Source organism: Idiotropiscis lumnitzeri, chromosome 10 (assembly GCF_059441095.1).
Source record: "Idiotropiscis lumnitzeri isolate Australia: NSW breed Sydney's pygmy pipehorse chromosome 10, RoL_Ilum_1.0, whole genome shotgun sequence".
Taxonomy (NCBI): Eukaryota; Metazoa; Chordata; class Actinopteri; order Syngnathiformes; family Syngnathidae; genus Idiotropiscis; species Idiotropiscis lumnitzeri.
This window is the reverse complement of record NC_142400.1, coordinates 20,961,803-20,977,917: the sequence shown is the minus strand read 5'-3', so window position 1 is coordinate 20,977,917 and position 16,115 is coordinate 20,961,803.

Sequence of the window (16,115 nt, the reverse complement as noted above, 5' to 3'; positions counted from 1 at the left end):
AGGTAACGATCAATCATGGCTGAGCTTCAGAAAACAGGTGAGCTGTGATTGGTCGTTACCTGAGCCCTGAGCAACTGAGATGACATTTTCAGTTGACAGAAATGACAAATTGGCCGGCCTATCTAAATAATTTCATATGGTGTTCTGTTCATTTCCCGAAGTAAAGTCATGAAAAGTAAATATTTTATTAAATCCACAATTAAACTTGCTTCTGTGAATGTCATGTCATGTCATTATCCACACCGCTTATCCTGTACAGGGTTGCGGGAGGGTGCTGGAGCCTATCCCAGCTGACTACGGGCAAAAGACGCACTACACCCTGAACTGGTCGCCAGCCAGTCACAGGGCAGACATAGACACCGTCACTGAGTGGGAACTGAACCCACGTTGCCTGCACACAACTCAGGTGAGTGTACCACCACACTATCAGTGACGCTTCTGAGAATAATCAGAATTTTATTGAACCCAAAAAAACAAATGATGACGCTCTTGCAAAATGACTCACAAACAAATTATGCGTAATGGATTTATACATCTGGGCAGAGGAGGCCCTCCTGGGAATCACATTAGCAACTTTCTCAAACTGAAATTGAAAGTCCATGGCTAGTTTCTTCCTGTATCTCAATTGATACTAATAGCAGTGAATGCTTTAATGATATTTATTGTAGCATGGGATTAGCATTTTCATTTTCATTTTCATTTTGCATGTCAGATATTTTTCTGGGGAAGGCACAGTTCTTCTTTTTATACCATGGAAGGAAATGGTCATTTCAAAATCTTAACGGACAGGAAAATATATGCAACGTATTCCCTAGAAAAAGAGATGTTTTCATTATTGACATTGCAACATTCAATTGCATGTTTTCCTAAACAGTCTTGCCTCACATAAAATTGGAACGTAACACAAGGCATTTCAGTTATGTAGTTTCTCACACTGAACACAATGTAAAAGAAGCACATAGATGAGATGAAGGAGAAATAAGAGATAAATAAGATTATGTCTGAATGATATACAAGGACAATTTCCAGATGCCATGACACCTCTGTGTTATCTACAAGATCAAACAAAAAGAAATACAAGATTGCTACTTGTAGCTATCAAACATTCTAAAATAAAACTGTGACAGAACAACTGAAATCAAACTTTATCACACCATTGCTGACTTTTCTTTTTTTTTCTAGACTTCATACAATGATAGGAGTATTGCTGGCTTAGCCAGAGTGGAGCAGTTCAGAGGCGTGAAGGCGTATGGCTCAAGAACATATGGGCTACATGGCTCCTATTCCACCGCCTCGGAAGGTGTATGACAAGCTGTTGAAGTGGTATCTGTACCAGGACTAAGCGTTGTTGTAGATGCCTCCCAATAAAATGACCTCAGAACTATGGATACTATGTATAATCTCACTTCTGAAACAGCCTCCATCAGACTGCAGAAACATTTCAACCATTTGAAATGTGCGTCATAAAAGCGTACTTTATTGCATTGCTCTGCTGGGCTGTTTACATTATTTTGAAGAAGTCATTTGGGATTCCACAACCAAGCATTGCTTAATCAAAGACACAGGCAGAGGGAGTGAAGCCTAAGAGAAAAGTGATAAAGTGAACAGGAATGCAAAAAGAGATGGAAGGTTGAAGACAAATGATTACATGTGCCCACAAATGAACCCTCTGCATTCTGTGCTTGATGGCATCTGATATACACTTTAATTATTATAGCAAGTCTTTGTACAGTTATCAAGAGTTCATGTAGTTTTATAAGTCACTTTATAGTAGTGAGGGGTATTATCCACGTATGTGTTATTTTGCATTGGGAGTTTAATAGTGGGAATGATTTATGGATGGTTAGTAAGGATTCTCGTGAGAGTGAAAAAAATGATCTTTGCAGAACTGGATAAAATGGCAAGCTCCTGTGAGCTCATTTTCTCGATCAAGCTGCTTCAACCTATAAATATTTTTAACTCTAGACTATGAAAGTCAAAGATATTTTTCATTATGAGCACCTTACGATTGTGTAGACATCTCTGATTGTGCTCTATTGCACCAGCAAACAATAAGAAACAGTGTCGTAAACAATCGTAAAGCATCATATCTACCATGTCTTATGCGATTATTTATTGCCTATGTGATTTTTTTTTTACCAAGTTTGATGGATCATAGTGATCCCATGTTTTGACATTAGCATGAAAAACACAATGAGCAAACAGGTAATTTAAACACTTTATGAGTGGATTCTCTTTTTTACAATTGGATTCTCTTTTCGATGACCTAAAAATGCTGAATCCACACATGATGATTCTGGAAGAAAAGGGTGTGATTCTAAAAGCAAATATTACATGGATTAAAGATCAAATTATACACTTTATTGCTGTAAAAGGTAACAGCTGCATCAGTTATTGTAATGTAATGCAATCGTCATGTTTCAAATCCACCATAAAAGAGTGTACATACGTACATCCTTGAATGCATAACTTTAAAATCAATCCAGAAATACTGTAATGTGAAACATGACCTATGTTGGGGGGGAGAATGGTGGCGCTTACATGACAGATGTTATAGGATATAATGTGCATTTACAATTGCACAACTGGTAATGACTGTGAAAACATGTTTTTGGCAGCAACTTTTCAGTGCACATTCCCATCATGTACTGAGGTGCAAATTCCCATTGAGTCTGCAAACTTTCCTTATTGATGTGCAGTACAGATATCTGTCCAAAACTCTCAAACTAATACAGTTCCTTTAAATAGTTATAGGAAATGTGGGCATTTCCACATGCACAAAATACATTGTGCACGTTTATTTTGATTTTCACCAATAAAAGAGATTTCAATGTTGTGCAAGGGGTTCAGCCACACTGTAAAAAATGGGGAGTGAGAGTTACTTGAAAAAAATCGAGTTTTTTCACTCATTCTGTGTAAATTTTACAAGACTTTTTGAGTAATTTTTACTAGTTTATTGAATTAAAAAATGCCATTCAAGGGAAGTTAACTTTTACTTTTTCACAGAACTCATTTCAGACACAAGGTTATCCAAAGTGATTTAGGATTGAACCAACAACCTCCAATTCGGAGACTGCTGCGCTACACCTGAGCTATGGCTCTGCAACAGGGGTGAGGATATTTCTGGTGACTCCAAAAGCAGTCCAAAAACGTCGAAAGGATTGCACCTGACACCAATTATATACTCACAGACCATGGCTCAGGTGTAGAGTGGCCGTGGTTTCAACCTTGGAGTTTAAATTTAATGTGCTTGTAAAATGTACTCAAAAACTCTTCTTTACTTAGAATTTCTGAGTGAAAAGAATTCACAAGGATTTTTCCACTCCCCATTTTTTACAGTGCATACTTCCTTCTGATGTGAAGCAAATTGATTTAAGTCAAGTCAAGTCAAGTCAATTTTATTTGTATAGCCCTTAATCACAGACAGTCTCAAAGGGCTTTACATAGCCACAATCTTAATTTTATCAAATTTCCATCGGGATTTTTTTCCATCTACTACAAATAACGGAAGTTTCCAGAAATGAGCATTCCGTCCCAAAGATGGAACAGACAGATGCCTTTGGGGACAGCGGATGAAAAGTTTTTTTTTTTTTTTTGTATAGAATTCACTTTTTTGGACTTGGAGCAGAATGAAATTGTGAAATGTTGTTGCGTGGACTGGCCCTTTAACTCGAGAGTTCAACTGAGAGAGAGAGAGAGAGAGAGAGTCAAAAATAGAGCGAGACTGATGTGCGTGGCAGTGTGAAGAAGCAATTCAGAGCCAAAATAAGCACCTTAAATTGTGTTTAATTTGAGCAAAGGCATGATGTGTAATAAATACAGCCATCTCTACAGTGCTCATCTGTGAATTTGCCTGGTGTGTGAGTCTGAGAAAGGTTCTGATACACTGTGTGAGAAAAGTTCTGATCGCTGCGTTCAGCATCATGGAAACGTGGAGACCCATGGCTATTCGTCGAAATGACTTTTATTTATAGTTATCTAGCTATTGTGGCTTTTAATCAGATGTTTTTAAAGTCCGAAAATTTCACTAAGTGGGTTGGGAGGTGGCCTCCGACGGACTGGTGATATGTAAGGACAGAAGCGTTTTAAAAGGATGAGGACAGACGGGGATGCTGGACAATTATTTTATGAACAAGGACGGAGCGACGGTGACATTAAGGGTGCCCAGGTCACGGACGGAGGTCGGACCGGCAAAATAGGGTAAACTGCCCATCTCTGCAAATAGTACATAATTTAAACAGTACATAACAAACTGATTTTCTAATCAATATGGTATACTTGTATGTGAGTGTACTTGTCTGTGTTCAGGGATGGAATTGGTTTGGAATGAGGTTCTTAGGGGCAACCAGGGAATCCCCTCTCAAGACTTAAATTGACCCATATGTGAGTGCCTGTGAATGTTGGTTCAAGTGTTTATGCATCTTCATTGACACACTCCCCTTGCATTGTGTGCACCCTGAGAAAAACATTTACTGGAATTACCAAACTCTCAGTCACATAAAAAGCATTGAAACTACGGCTACAATTTTGAGTCACAAATCCAAATTGCTTATCTTAAAGTAATTCGCCAGCCAAGATGGCCCCTTTTTCACTAACAAGCTCTGTTTCTTTCTATTTATATATATATATATATATATATTTATTTTAAATCCGGAAACTGAAATAAGTTATCATTATCTTTTTTATCCATTCATTTTGGAGAAATTAGGAAAGAAGTGACAACTTGGAAAACGTCTACTTTTAATGAGGAATATGGCCACGCCTCCCCTCCCATCTCTCTCTGTTTCTGTGAGACTCACAAAGAAGGACAACTCCCTTATCATCCTTCCATCCATTATCTGAGCCTCACAAGGCCGCGCTAGATTGTACTTTTATTGCTTAAAACATCAAAAAATCGTGATCAATTGGCACCAAAATTCATGTGGACATACGAGGGTCTTTGGCATCTCACTGCATGGTGCCTCTTTCCATGTTGATAATGATACGCACGCCTATTGAGGGCGGCACGGTGGACGACGAGTTAGCACAATGGCCTCACAGTGCAGAGGTTGTGGGCTCGATTCAGAGTCTGGCCTTTGCATGTTCTCCCAGTGCCCGGGTGGGTTTTCTTCGGGTATTACGGTTTCCTCCCACATTCCAAAAACATGCATGGCTGGTTAATTGGACACTCTAAATTGCACCTAGGTGTGAGTGTGAGCGCGGATGGTTGTTTGTCTATATGTGCCCTGCAATTGGCTGGCAACCAGTTCAGGGTGTACCCCGCCTACTGCCCAATGATAGCTGGGATAGGCGCCAGCAACCCCCACGACCCTTGTGAGCGCTAGTGGAACAGTTTACGGATGGATATGACATACCTATGACCACTTCAGCATATTAAAAAGATTAACCACTCCTTGGCTGGTTTATATGAGAATGAGAAACTGTGGAAGTGAGCAGAGGTACATAGATTATGTGACATTGATGCTCACGAAGGGGCCCAGGCTAAAGGCACATGATCCAAGATGGCGGCGCGCATGGACGCAGCGGCTAACAGCCCTCCCTCCCCGTGCTCCTTATTGCTTTTTATTAGTGTTTGCTTGCTCTTATTGGCACCAACTGAGGCACAGCATCGATATACCCGCCAGGACATCGTGGAAATTGGATATCGATGCGAAATAACCATCACAGAGGAATTTTGCTATGATCGCAAAATTCCGGACGAACTGGTGAGGCCGCCCGGCTCACCGTGGCTTGTCATCGGGACCGGGAGGCGGCGCAGGCGACGCAGAGAGAGGAAGCAGAAGCGGGGCTGCAGGTCCGGTGTCTTGCTACGGCTGCGACGGCAGCCCCACAGGCAACCACTGCCGAGTCTCTACCTCACCAACGCCAGATCCGTGGTCCACAAAATCGACGATCTGGGATTACAAATCCTAGGAAACCGCCATGTACGAGACAGCAGTGTGATCGTCGTCACGGCATCCTGGCTGCACGCCGACGTACCCGACGCTAGCATCCAGCTGGCTGGGCGCTCGCTACATCGAGCAGATCGGACGAGGGCCACCGGTAAGAGAAGGGGCGGGGGGCTCTGTGTTTACGTGCATGAGAACTGGTGCGGCGATAGCACGATCGTCGAGAAGCAATCTTCCCCCGACATCGAGTTCATGTCCGTTAAACGCCGGCCTTATTTTCTCCCGAGGGAGCTAACGGTAGTGATCGTCACAGCTGTTTACATCCCTCCCGACGCTAGCACTAGCACGGCGCTCTCGCTGCTCGCGTGCGTCATCAATCAACATCAGCGGGCCCACCCTGATGGCGTTCACATAGTAGCGGGAGACTTTAATAAGGCCAATTTAAAGACTGTACTCCCAGAGTTTCATCAGCATGTCAAGTGCCCAACGAGGGGAGACAACACTCTCGACCATGTGTACTCGAACATCAAGCACGCATACAGGGCCCTCCCACTCGCCCCCCTCGGCCAGTCAGACCACCTGTCCTTGCAGCTCGCACCTGCGTACACCCCTCTCAGGCGCAGATTCAGGCCCACCACAAAGACTGTGAAAACCTGGCGTGATGACGCCATGAATGAATTACAGGACTGCTTTCAAGACACCAACTGGGACCTCTTTGATCATCAGGATCTTGATGTCTACACGCATTGTGTACTGGACTACATCAAGTTCTGCATGGAAACTGTGTCCCTACACAGGACCATACGGACCTTCCCAAATGCGAAGCCCTGGATGTCCAGCAGGGTCCGCTCTCTCCTCAAGGCCCGTGACGCTGCCTTCAGGTCGGGCGACAAAGCCCAGTACAGGGTGGCGCGTACTGACCTGAGCAGAGGCATCAAGCTAGCCAAGGCAATCTACAAGGGGAGGCTGGAGGCCCACCTTGCCAGCAACAGACCACGGGAGGTGTGGCAGGGTCTACGGAGCATCACCAACTTCCGAGGCAGCAGCACGACCTCTGTAGACCCGAGTGCATTGCTGGCAGAGGAGCTTAACTGCTTCTTCGCTCGCTTTGACTCGCCCCAACCGTCACAGCCCTGCACCTCATGCTCCAACCCCACCCCACTCACCGTAGAGGAACACGATGTGAGGCGCGCGCTCCTGGCTGTTAACCCCAGGAAAGCTACTGGACCCGACGGAATACCGGGCAAGGTCCTCAGAGCATGTGCCCACCAACTGTCACATGTTTTCTGCAGGATCTTCAACCGCTCCCTGGCTCAAGCAGTCATCTCCTCCTGCTTGAAAACTTCCACCATTATTCCTGTCCCCAAAAAGTCACCCGCCGTCCACCTGAATGACTACCGTCCTGTTGCTCTCACACCAGTCATCATGAAGTGCTTCGAGAGGCTGGTTCTCCAGCACATCAGAGACTGCCTTCCTCCCACTCTGGACCCCTACCAGTTTGCATACCGGGCTAACAGATCCACTGAGGACGCCATCGACACTGTTCTGCATGTTGTGCTGGGCCACCTGGAACAACAACAGAGCTATGCAAGGATGCTCTTTGTGGACTACAGCTCGGCATTCAACACGATCATCCCAGACATCCTCGTCGCCAAACTGGACATTCTCGGCCTCCCTGCCCTCACACGCATCTGGATTAAGGACTTTCTGACCAACAGACCCCAGACTGTGTTGCTCGGCCCCTACACGTCCTCCACCCACACGCTGAGCACCGGCTCCCCTCAAGGATGCTGAGCCCTCTCCTATACGACCTCTACACCTACGACTGCAGCCCAGCCAACGGCAACAACACCATCGTCAAGTTTGCTGACGACACGACAGTGGTCGGTCTGATCTCGGAAGGTGACGAGACAGCCTACAGAGAGGAGGTAAAGAGGCTGACGGCTTGGTGCGAGGACAACAGACTGCAACTCAACACTGCAAAAACAAAGGAGATCGTCGTCGACTTCAGGAGGAACAAGACGGTACCGTCCCCCCTCTGCATCGAAGGCGTGCGTGTGGAGAGGGTCCACACGTTCAAGTTCCTGGGAGTACAGATCTCCGATGACCTTTCTTGGACTCACAACACCACAGCAGTGGTAAAGAAGGTCCACCAGCGTCTGCACTTCCTGAGAGTCCTCAGGAAATTCAACCTGGGCAGGAAGCTGCTGCTGGCCTTCTACCACTCGTCCATCGAGAGCCTGTTGACGTACTGTGTCTCCACCTGGTACAGCGGCTGCACTGAGGCGGACAGAGTGAGGCTCCAGAGGACAGTCAAAACAGCGCAAAGGATTATTGGCTGCCCTCTCCCCTCACTGTCAGCCATCTACACCGCCCGGTGCCTCAGCAGGGCTCTCAACATTGTCAAAGACAATACCCACCCAAACTCCCACCTGTTCGACCTGATGCCCTCTGGCAGGCGCTACAGATGCATCAAATTGAGGACCAATAGACTGAGAAACAGTTTCTTCCGAGAGCCATCTCTATTCTAAACTCTCACACACACACGAGACCACCCTTACCTTGCAGAACAGCATCGTGATGTGTTTTTATATACCTTTCAGTATTATTTTCCATTGCACTCTCTTATATATCTAATTTATATATTTGTCTGTATTATTGTTGTATTGCACTGGAGAGGGGAGCTCTCTAATCTCGTTGCACTCTTGAGTACAATGACAATAAAGGGATTTCTAATTCTAATTCTAATGATACTCCGCAATGCGCACTGTTAAAGAAGACCACCTCCAGGGGTCATTGATGAGGAGTGTATCCGAAATCGACGCTGACTCGAGCCGCTGACAGCTTTATGAATTGACTGGAAATGGTGGTGGACGCGAACGTACTTGACTGTATAAGTGACAACAGGCATCCTCGGCACCAAGTTGCTGGTAAGATGCTAATTTTGTTGTGCTAACGTCGTCACTTTAGCGACCAAAAGCTAATTGCTGTCCTGGTTGTTGTTACCTGTTGGGGGTGGGAGGTGAAAACATCAATGCGAGGCTGCCTCTTCGCACTCAACAGATTAGCATAGCTAAATGTCCGAAATATAACTAGTCGGGGTTTGTGTGTACATTCTTGCTCTTGTCCGCTTCAGCCTGTGCAAGTGGCAGTGGTTAGGCCTTCTCTGTTGGCCTAACATAATTAAGAAATCATGATCATATTCTTCACATTGATGTCATATTATATCTGAGTGCTGTATTTTTAGAGTTTTTATCCAATCAGAATTCAGCTAGCTCGTTTTGACAAGCAGGTTTCAAAATACCACGAACACGCACTATTTGTACGAGGCCTTCAGATACATTGATGGATATCGTTGATGGACAGTTGCAATAGCCAATCAGATCACGAGTTGATGACAGTAAGGCCTCACGCTGAAGGTGATGAATGTGTTTTGTGATTGGATACTCATTCCTGAAGGGGGCAGTGCTATGCAGAATCAACACACCCGGAAAACCTAAACTGGTGACCGTTCAGAAATTGAAAACATATTCTTGCTTTTTTTAAACCACAATGACCGAAGGAGGGAAAAATGTGCACTTAATTGCAGATACACTTGCATGGCCATTTTCAAGACGGTCCTTTCAAGAGAAGCTAGGTTGTCCAACACTCTGTATGCAAAACATGAAACTAAAGTCAACACTCAGACAAATAATATACAGAAACACACTCAGTCAGTACTGTGTAAGTTTGTTTCTGTATATTATTTGTCCAGCCGTGGTGTCATAAATGGTGGTATTATGAGGGGGATTCATTCAAGTAGGACTAAGACTTCACTGAAGGCCTACATGTGAAATGCACGGCCCACCACTGGTAAGTGGAGAAGAGATCGGCACGGTATTTTGGATTTTGTGGCGGTGATCACCGGAGCTCACGCTTGATGGCAATAAATCCAAACAATTGTGCAGAACGCTTTGATACTTTCACAGTATAAAGTGGACACGAGTAGTAAAGAGGATTTGCATTTTGGTGGCGATCGGTCGCTGTTTTAGACAACAGAACTGACTAAGCAAGCAACATTACAACGTTTGCCTCCCTGCTGTGACGAAGACGTTCAAACTGGAAAAAAATAACAAAAGGGGTTGTGCCAATATGTCATAAGTCTAATCACAAAAAAAAAACTTAAATCACTACAATCTTATGGGGAGACATTTTGTAACAATGCCATTTTTACATGCAAACCTGTGCCAATGTTAACGTCAGTGAAGTGTCCTTTTAATGGACAAAAAACATACGACTCTACGGTTTCTTGCGTTGTCAATCAATGTGCTGTGACACTCAACACATTCGCCTTTCATAATCCTCTCTTCATCCCTTCTCTCATCCCACTCTCCCCTCGTCTTTCTCAGAGTCATAGCTCATTGGAAGACAAACATCCTGACCCTAAACATGCACACGCACGCACACACAAACCACCAGGAACCCCCAGCACCGTCTTAAAAAACAACCCTCCATCCCTTCCTCCCCTTCTATCTTCCTCCTCTCTCAGTTAAGCTTGTAACCGTATCCTACCTGCAGCGTATCCTTTACATGCATTCATCAACGTCAGCCATTTGGACAAGGTCTTAGAGGGCAAGAAAAAAACAAAAGACAACATTAAATTAGGAGGAGAGCAAGGGGGAGAGAGTTGATGTGCGGTTGCTTGTAAGATTTAAAAAGAAGGTGTCCTGGTGAGAAGGCATGCGTGGAATCGGTAGCATGGACACTTGCTGGGTGTAAGGGTCACAGATTTGAGATGACTTGGTCTCAGCGTTAACTCATTTGAGCTCATTTAAATGAATGAATGATGTCAATTTTTAGTACATGTTACATCATTAGGCTTATCTGTAATTGATTGAAATTCAACCCTAGTTCTGAATAAAATACATTTCTTTAAGTTATGTAGTACAACTGCACTGTGTCATACTTGATGCTGTTTCTCATATTTTGTTCAGGGTGACATTATTGTATTGCCATTAGATGTCCTTCTCTAAACCTACCCTTCACTCAGAAAAATTCATCATGGAATAGTTTTTAAGTATATATTTCATTGTTTTAATTTTATTTAACTCGTACAATTATTCAATCATCAATCTAAGAATTTCCAAACTAATGAAATCGAATTGGTTAAAATGTGGATGAACTCGGATTAATTCAGGTCAAATTTATTAAATTGATTTCCATTAGGTTTGCATAATGTAATAGCTATTGGTATTGAAAACAAAGATCAATCAAGTTCATTCATGTAGAACAACAACATTTGGGCAGTAGGTGGGGTACACACCTGACTGGTTGCCAGCCAATCGCAAGGCACACAAAGACGAACAACCACTCACACTCACAATGACACCTGGGGGCAATTTAGAGTGTCCAATCAACCTAGTAGGCATGTTCTTGCACCTTGTATTGTGACGCAGACGTGCTAAACCGTCGTGTCGCCCCGCACATGTGAACTGCAGGCAACATTCAAACCATGTTGTGTGATGGTCTCTCCATCCGACCATCGTGTTTCTGCTCTTCCTGAACACTGAGCAGTGACTCTCAATGCAGGGTTGTTCACGCCCTGTAGACAAATGACACTCACACTCCACAGCAATCCTGTTACTTGAGGGCCGGTGTCCTGCCCGTTTTCCATCTTTCCCTGCTGCAACACACCTGAACGATCGTTATCTAACTTTTGTAGACCTTGCTGATTATCTGATCATTTGAATCAGCTGTGTTGCAGCTGGGAGAATTGGAAAACCTGCAGGATACTTGCCCTCGAGGAACAGGATTGAGGACCCCTGCTCTACAGGGCTGTCAAACTCTTTTTTGTTGCGGGTCACATTATAGTTACGGTTTCCCTTGGAGGTACATTATAACTGTGAAACCATATAAATAATCATCGCCTCATACTATTACATATAGAGTGTGCTAAAATTCAGGAATAGCTACTTTTGAAATCAGAATAATGGTTTTGTTTAACGTTACTGTATTAAGAGGTTTGTTAACACGAAAACGCTTGCATTATTCATTCCGCTTCTCCTCTCAAGGGTCACGGGGGCAGCTGTCTTTGGGCAGGAGGTGGGATACACACTGAACTGGTTGCCAGCCAATCGCAGCGCACCCAAAGATGAACAAACATCTGCGCTCACACTCACAATAAACCTACCACACATGTTTTAGGAATGCGGGAGGAAACCAGAGTACCCGGAGAAAACCCACACAGGCACGGGGAGAACATGTAAACGCCACACAGGAAGGCCGGAGCCGGAATTGAAGCCACGACCTGTGCACTGCAAGGCCATCGTGCTAATCTTCCACTGTGCCGCCCTGCTTGCATTATCCCAATGGTATTATTTAATACATATCAGAATTAGAAATTTTGAGACAGATTTCAGCATAGATTATGAAAGTCAATCCTTGATTTGCTTTTGCGGACCACAGAAAATTATGTGGCAGGCCAGATACGACCCCCGGCTCTTGAGTTTGACACCTGTGATCGAAGTGATTTCAAGTAGGCATGAACAATGTCTACATCCAAGCAAAAGACGGAGAATTCTCAGGTAGATAATTGCTATGAGGCGAGATTTAAATCCAAATTGATTGAGACAAATGCCATTTTTGCCAGAAAATTTAATTAAGGACAATATTGAGTGAAATGGTGAGGGTCATTTGTTTTGCTTCCCATCCTTATGTGGATGGACTGCGACTGCTGGAAGTCAAAGCCCCTCATTCACGGGCAGAAAGCGTTAAGAGCGCTGAGAGAAGCGCTTTAGAGTGATTTGTGACGCTTTCATCTTGGGCCACCCGTCTTCTGATCAGACATATTGGTGTCACCTGACCGGGGTGCTTGAGAGTGCCTGGGTCTCGAAATGTAGTGCGGAGGTTTGAGAATGTTTGAGGTCATGGAGAACAATGGAAAATTGACAGGAGGAAAAAGTGATGCAGATTGTCATCCGTTTTAACATTTTTATGTTAAATTAATCATTGTTCGAGGTGTTCATTAAAGTATGAGCCTTGGAATTGGCCAAACTTTGCTGCTTTGAACCATCTGGCTAATTTTTGGGGTGATTTATTTATTATTTGTTTTTCATTTTGTGATCTGTTTGCAAATCAGTGTTAGCGATGGGGAAGTGCGTTTCACTCGGGCCACCATATCGTTCAGGCTTGGATTTAAAATTTTGTATCTGAGTTACAATTATCACTGTCAAATTATCAATGGGAAAGCCCAATTACCACATGCAAAAACAAAACAATATTCCATTTATAGACTTGTCCTCATTAAGGATATGGAAATACAGATGCTTCACAATTTAATAAAAGATGAAGTCACAACAATTTTCACTTTTACCCAACAGTCAGCATAATTTGGGTGTGAATTCGCTTGGAGGAGATTGCTCAAGTACAGCCACTGGAAATCAAAGAAATATGCAACCTTCAAACCCAAATGGCAGCAGACTACATCTCACAATCCTGGTTCTTTGATTTTTCTCACATTAATTGTTACCCTCCAGGATCAAGCTTGCCAGATCCAATTTATTTGAGGATTTATATTATTTATTTCTGAAGAAACCATCTATTTGCATAACGTGAGAGCTCAGACTGTTTTGAAGAAATGATGTTAAAATGCATGCTGAATTTGTTTTATTCAAACAACAAGCCTTAATTTGGTCACATCGATCACATGGATCCTCACAGATGTTCAAAGCAATTACTGATGGAATTAAAAATCTTGACGATGAAATAATGAGACAAAATCGAATTGCTAAGTGCATTTCAATCGTACTGTGCAATTCAGAAAATAATTTGATAAAAAACAAAAACAAGATCATCTAATGAATCCAATATATAATGTATTCCGTGTGAAGTGTGCTGATCATAATTCATAGCACATAGCAAATAGTTTCCTGTGCAAAGCATCGACTGATCTCTCTGCATCACTCCTTGAGCACGATTGACTAATGCTTTGGAGGACTCCCCTATGAATGTTGGGAAGACGGCACGGCACGTAGTATGCATGGGAGGAGCCCAGATGGGGGCCGACTCTTCAGTGTGTTTGTTTCCGTTCAATGTTGAAAGACTATCCTTTCATCTGTACTTGTGTACTGGTATCTGTCGTCACATGAAAGCAAGCAAGCAGAATGTTAGTGTGCGGAGATTTACAGACTAGAGACTTGGTGTTCCCGTGCCCGACTGTTTAAGTGGCCTGACTAACTGATGTCCCTCTGAGATCTTTGTCTACAGCAGATGTGTATGTGTGCACAGTATCACGTCAGAGGCTGCAAGAAACTTCCACTTGTTGAGGGTCAGATTTCAGATAATGCCGTGCATCCTGGTGATTTATTCAAGATGTTGCTGTTGACGGGCCTTTTAATAGAAGTGACTAAGACTCATTTGTAATCTTCCTGAATTAATAGTACCAACGTGCTTTCATTCATTTCAGTTCCCCAAAATGTTGAGATTTAAGAGGCATGTATTATTGTACTTGATGATGAAGATGTTCTTGTCTCGAGAACACTACATTTTGCCTACTACTGTCATTGTTGATGGTTAATAATAATTGTTGAGATCAAGTCAAAGATGCAGGATTTCCATTGCTGAGGACATTACGTATATAAGGAATGCAGAACGGTTTGGTAAAAAAAATAAATAAATAAATAAATAAATCCTACCTACTGAAATGGAATACTGTGAATCCTAATTTGAAAATAATTTTAATGAAAAATATGCCACTAAATTTACTGTCATTAAGCATGACATGATGCAAGAAGTAAGTAAGCTTCAAAAGATAAGATTGTATGCATTTTCTTTGGCATTTCATTACAATAATGACGTCAAAAGCTTGCTCATGTCACATAAGATTTCATACGAGCACTCAGCAGACCTTAAAGATCTCAGGTTAGCAACATATTAATTCTATATGCTTCTTGTATTGTCTTTGGCTTTTTCGCATCACTTGACAAAGGATGATAGGAGAAGAATGTGAGACGAGTGTTCCGCTGAAAATAAGCAGGTTTTACAGTGGTTAACTTCTTTTTGCACTTTTTTGATTAGTAAAACCAAAAATATTTTCTATTTCCCATTATTTGCCCTTATGTACAAATCAGAGGTTGGCCGACGTTTCAAACTGTCTTCGACTTTCAACGTTCCCGTTGTAAATTGGTTTGTGCAGGCTTGATTGAAAAATGGCAACCACCAAAATTAATGATTGGCCTTTAATTTGATTAGATTTGATCTGTGACTTGACTCTGAAATCCATCCAAAACAAAGTTGTGGACAACAGAAAAAGAAGAAGACGGACATTCAACAACTGCTCATCCATGGAGACCCTGAGGAGAGAGTATCTGAAGTTTGCTGCCTCTTGGGTGTCGAGATTATGGACAACCAAACACAATGACCATTTTGAAGATGGCACAGCAGGCTGGCTTCTCTGACTTTCCAAAGCCTCGAACGTGCTGTCCCTCTGATTTACTCATTCTGGATGTGGATTTTATTATTTATTAATGATCACGCACTTCAATTGCGTTTTTATTACAATGACAATAAAGACATTCATTAAATCATTATTTCATAAATTTACACGGTCCAGGATGCTGAATCAATTGCTATTCATGCTTGAATAGATACTTGACTAATTTTGCAATTTTCAGCATTCAAAAGTTCATATTTTGTCTAGAATTAATTTGATACCGTAATTTTTTTCATGTACAATTAACACCTTTAAAGGAACAGAACGGTTAAAATTAATTATCCAGAATTCGATTTGTCAGTGTGTATGAGGAATAAAAGTGCAAATATCAATGACAGCTGATTTCCTGAAAAAAAAAAGATTTAAGACAAGCATCAAATATGTCAAATCACTGACATATCCTGTACACAGCCATGTTGGACTATTTGGACTCATTCATGTAAGCCCTGTGACATCACTTACGCTGTTCACTTGACTGCTCATTTCAGATTGTTTACCAGTCAATTGTGCTATAAACATGTCAGATGACATCATCAATTATTTCCAGAATTTAGATACCACTCCTACTGTCAGGTTTCATGTTCTTCCTGTCATGATCCGTCTGTTTCTCTGTCCAGCAGTGGGCGTTCCCTCCGCGCGCTCCCCGTCGCACGTCACCAGGCAGACGCGCCCAGCCGCGCAGCTGACGCTCATCTATGGCAAGCCGTTTGAGCATTTATTCCATATCCTTGATATCACACATTTGTGTATTTCACTAG